The following is a 6,000-nucleotide window of genomic DNA, read 5'->3' on the forward strand; positions in this document are numbered from 1 at the left end:
ATGATCATTCTTATAACAGCAACATATATGGATATTATCATATGATTTCTTATGTTCAAGTAATAATCTATTCACAATATCAAGTATGAATCAGAAACTTTATTCAGAACTAACAAACTATAATCTTAGTCATTGAAACAATTGCAATTTACCATAACATCGGAAAGAGTCCGTGTAAGAGCTTTTCAGCAAGTCCACATACTCAACTATCATTTAGTCTTTCACAATTGCTAACACTCACGCAATACTTGTGGTTATGGAGTTTTAATCGGACACAGAGAAAGATAGGGGCTTATAGTTTCGCCTCCCAACCTTTTACCTCAAGGGTAATGTCAACAATAATAGTTCATGCTAACTTACATCCAATTGGGTATATATATATATCAGGATCTTTCCAACACAAGGTGCTTGCCAAAGGATAAAATGTAAAAAGGAAAGGTGAAGATCACCATGACACTTGCATAAGGGTGAGAGATAAAAGTAAAAGATAGGCCCTTCGCAGAGGGAAGCAGAGGTTGTCATGCGCTTTCATGGTTGGATGCACGAAATCTTAATACAAAAGAACGTCACTTTATATTGCCACTTGTGATATGGACATTTATTATGCAGTCCGTTGCTTTTATTTCTTCCACATCACAAGATCGTATAAAGCTTAGTTTCTCCACACTAATAAATCATACATATTTGGAGAGCAATTTTTATTGCTTGCACCGATGACAACTTACTTGAAGGATCTTACTCAATCCATAGGTAGATATGGTGGACTCTCATGGCAAAACTGGGTTTAAGGGTATTTGGAAGCACAAGTAGTATCTCTACTTGGTGCAAAGAATTTGGCTAGCATGAGAAGGAAAGGCAAGCTCAACATGTTGGATGATCCATGACAATATACTTTATTTCAGATATAAGAAAACATAGCCCATTACGTTGTCTTCCTTGTCCAACATCAACTCTTTAGCATGTCATATTTAATGAGTGTTCACAATCATAAAAGATGTCCAAGATAGTATATTTATATGTGAAACCTCTCTTTCTTTATTACTTCCTATTAATTGCAACGATGACCAAGACTATGTTTGTCAACTCTCAACAATTTTTAATCATCATACTCTTTATATGTGAAGTCATTACTCTCCATAAGATCAATATGATCTCTTTGTTACTATTTATTTCTTTCTTATTCTTTGTTTCTTTTATTCCCTCAAGATCATAGCATAGTAATCAAGCCCTTGACTCAACACTAATCTTTATTATATATAGCTCACAGACTCGATTACATAGAAAGACCATAAAGCAAAACTCACAACTAGATCATACTAAAACTTTATTCTACTAGATCAAGATATTACTAAAAGGATCGAACTAAGAAAAACGGTAAAGATAGGAGTGTGATGGTGATACGATACCGGGGCACCTCCCCCAAGCTTGGCAATTGCCAAGGGGAGTGCCCATACCCATGTGATTATATTTCTTTCTTCGGAGGTGATGATAATGGAGTTGTTGATGATGTAAATTGTGCTTTCAGCTTCTTCATGTTGTAATTGAGAAGAGCAATTTCCTCCTTTTGAATCATCAACCTCCGACTCCAGCTTCAAGATCTTGTCACATAAATCTCCTTTGCTTTTCTACCGAAAACGAGAAGGAATAGATCGATTGTTAGATAGTTTAGCCCTCTTAGGGAGACTAGACCTCTTGAACTTCACGTGCATATCCCCAGGTTGAGGTAGAGGGAAATCCTCCTCCTCTGAACTTGAAACGTTGATCCTCATCAAATGAGCATCTCGCTCCAAATCTGCGGCGAAAAACAGCTCGAAACAAAAACAGAGGATATTTGCGTGGTACGGTGGTCAAAACCATCGGGGGATTATATAATGAATTTCTACCAACCAAAAGAAGTATCATGCAAGAAAACGGAGTCCGGAGAGCACACGAGGTGCCCACGAGGTAGGGGGCGCGCCCAGGGGGTAGGGCGCACCTCCCACCCTCGTGGAAGCCTCGTGTCCTTCCTGGACTGCTTCTTATTTTCCTATTTTTCTAAATATTCCAAAACAAAGAAAAATTGCCATTAGAATTGTTTTGGAGTCGGTTTACTTACCGTACCACGTACCTATTCCTTTTTGGAGTCTGAAACCTTCTGGAAAGTATTCCTCTGGGGTTACGATTTCAATAATATTAGTTTCAACATTTATAGGATTACCTGAGATATAATGTTTGATTCTTTGACCATTCACCACCTTTGGATTTGTGCCTTCTAAGTTGTTGATTTTTATGGCACCGGAGCGATAGACCTCCTCGATAACGTAAGGACCTTCCCATTTAGAGAGAAGTTTTCCTGCAAAAAATCTTAAACGAGAGTTGTATAGCAACACATAATCTCCTACATTAAACTCACGCTTTTGTATCCTTTTGTCATGCCGTCTTTTATCTTTTTCTTTAAACAACCTAGCATTCTCATAGGCTTGGGTTCTCCATTCATCAAGTGAGCTAATGTCAAATAACCTCTTCTCACTGGCAAGTTTGAAATCATAGTTGAGCTCTTTAATAGCCCAATATGCCTTATGTTCTAGTTCAAGAGGTAAGTGACATGCTTTTCCATAAACCATTTTATACGGAGACATACCCATAGGATTTTTATATGCAGTTCTATAAGCCCATAATGCATCATCAAGTTTCTTGGACCAATTCTTTCTAGATCTATTAACAGTCTTTTGCAAAATTATTTTGAGCTCTCTATTGCTCAATTCTACTTGACCACTAGACTGTGGGTGATATGGAGATGCAATTCTATGATTAACATCATACTTAGCAAGCATTTTACGAAAAGCACCATGAATAAAATGTGAACCACCATCAGTCATTAAATATCTAGGGACTCCAAACCTCGGAAAAATAACTTCTTTAAGCATCTTAATAGAAGTGTTATGATCAGCACTACTAGTTGGAATAGCTTTTACCCACTTAGTAACGTAATCAATAGCAACTAAAATATGTGTATACCCATTAGAGGAAGGAAACGGTCCCATATAATCAAAGCCCCAAACATCAAATGGTTCAATAACGAGTGAATAATTCATAGGCATTTCTTGATGTCTACTAATATTACCAATTCTTTGGCATTCATCACAAGACAAGACAAACTTACGGGCATCCTTGAAGAGAGTAGGACAATAAAAACCGGATTGCAATACCTTATGTGCAGTTCTATCTCCAGCATGGTGCCCTCCATAATCTTCGGAGTGACACTTGCGTAGGATCTGTTCCTGTTCATGCTCAGGTATACAACGTCTAATAACACCATCTACTCCTTCTTTATAAAGATGTGGGTCATCCCAGAAGTAGTGTCTTAAATCATAGAAAAACTTTTTCTTTTGCTGGTATGTGAAACTATGTGGTATAAATTTAGCAACAATGTAATTAGCATAATCAGCATACCATGGAGCAGTACGAGAAGCATTTATGACAGCTAATTGTTCATCAGGAAAGCTATCATCAATAGGTAGTAGGTCATCAAGAACATTCTCTAACCTAGACAAGTTGTCTGCAACGGGGTTCTCAGCTCCCTTTCTATCAATAATATGCAAATCCAATTCTTGTAGCAAGAGAACCCATCTAATAAGTCTAGGCTGAGCATCTTTCTTTTCCATAAGGTATTTAATAGCAGCATGATCTGTGTGAATAGTTACTTTAGAATCAACAATATAAGGTCTGAACTTAACACAAGCAAATACAACTGCTAAGAATTCTTTTTCAGTAGTAGCATAATTTCTCTGGGTACTGTCTAGAGTTTTACTAGCATATTGAATAACATTTAGTTTCTTATCAATTCTTTATCCCAGAACAGCACCTATAGCATAATCACTAGCATCACACATAATTCAAAGGGTAAATTCCAATCAGGTGGCTGAACGATAGGTGCAGAAATCAATGCTTTCTTAAGTATTTCAAATGCTTCTACCCAATCATTATCAAAGACAAAAGGGATATCTTTTTGTAATAGATTAGTCAGAGGCCGAGAAATTTTTGAGAAGTCCTTAATGAACCTCCTATAAAAACCGGCATGACCAAGGAAACTTCTTATACCTTTGATGTCCTTGGGACACGGCATCTTTTCAATAGCAACAACTTTAGCTTTATCAACTTCAATGCCTCTTTCAGAAATTTTATGCCCCAAGACAATACCTTCATTAACCATAAAGTGGCACTTCTCCCAATTCAAGACAAGGTTAGTTTCTTCACATCTCTGCAAAACTCGATCAAGGTTGCTCAAGCAATCATCAAAAGAGGATCCATAAATGGAGAAATCGTCCATGAAAACCTCACAAATCTTTTCACAAAAATCAGAGAATATAGCCATCATTCATCTTTGAAAGGTAGCAGGTGCATTACATAAACCAAAAGGCATACGTCTATAAGCAAGAGTACCGAAAGGGCAAGTAAAAGTGGTCTTTGCTTGATCATCAGTTGACACAGGTATTTGAGAGAAGCCAGAGTAGCCATCTAGAAAGCAAAAATGTGTGTGTTTGGATAATCTTTCTAGCATTTGATCAATAAAAGGCAAGGGGTAATGATCTTTTTTAGTAGCTTTATTTAATTTACGGAAATCAATTACCATCCTATAACCTGTAATAATTCTTTGCGGAATCAATTCATCTTTATCGTTAGGAACGACAGTAATACCTCCCTTCTTAGGGACACAATGGGCAGGACTTACCCACTGACTATCAGAAACGGGATAAATTATACCTGCCTCAAGGAGCTTTAATATTTCCTTTCTTACCACTTCTTTCATCTTAGCATTCAGCCGTCGTTGGTGATCAATAACTGGTTTGGCGTCTTTCTCCAAATTTATTTTGTGTTGACATAGAGTGGGCCTAATGCCCTTAAGATCATCAAGAGTATATCCAATAGCAGCACGGTGCTTCTTCAGAGTTTTCAATAATTTTTCTTCCTCCTTCTTTGAAAGGTTAGGACTAATAATAACAGGATATATCTTCTTTTCATCAAGATAAGCATATTTAAGAGTATCAGGCAATGGTTTAAGCTCAAACACGGGATCACCCTTGGGTGGAGGAGGATCCCCTAGGATTTCAACAGGCAAGTTGTGTTTCAGAATAGGTCCCTGTTTAAAGAATACTTCATCTATTTCCCTTCTTTCATTCATAAACATATCATTTTCATGGTCTAGCAAATATTGTTCTAAAGCATCATTAGGAGGCATGGGCAATAGAAGCGAGACCAATAATTTCATCTTTACTAGGCAATTCCTCATTACGGGGTTGTCTACGAAATTTAGAGAAATTAAAATCATGAGACATATCATCCAAACCAATAGTAACAACATCCTTTTCGCAGTCTGTCTTAGCATTAACAGTGTTCAAGAAGGGTCTACCAAATATAATGGGACAAAAGCTATCTTGTGGGGAACCAAGAACAAAAAAATCAGCAGGATATTTAACCTTCCCACACAAGACTTCAACATCTCTAACAATCCCAATCGGTGAAATAGTATCTCTATTGGCAAGCTTAATGGTAACATCGATATCTTCCAACTCAGCGGGTGCAATATCATGCATAATTTCTTGATATAAAGAAATAGGTATTGCACTAGCACTAGCACCCATATCACATAAGCCATGATAACAATGATCTCCTACTTTAACGGAAATAACAGGCATGCCTACAACAGGTCTATGTTTATCTTTAGCACCAGGTTTAGCAATTCTAGCAGTCTCATCACAGAAGTAAATAACATGCCCATCGATATTATCAGCCAAGAGATCTTTAACAATAGCAATATTAGGTTCAACGTTAACTTGCTCAGGAGGTGTATAAGTTCTAATATTGCTTTTACGAACCACAGTTGAAGCTTTAGCATGATCCTTTATCCTAACAGGGAAAGGTGGTTTCTCAACATAAGCAGTAGGAACAATAGGATCATTATAAGTGACAGTCTTTTCTTCAACTTTAATTGGTTCAACTACTTTTACTTCTATGGGAGGA

The sequence above is a fragment of the Aegilops tauschii genome, chromosome 2, assembly GCF_002575655.3.
Source record: "Aegilops tauschii subsp. strangulata cultivar AL8/78 chromosome 2, Aet v6.0, whole genome shotgun sequence".
NCBI lineage: Eukaryota > Viridiplantae > Streptophyta > Magnoliopsida > Poales > Poaceae > Aegilops > Aegilops tauschii.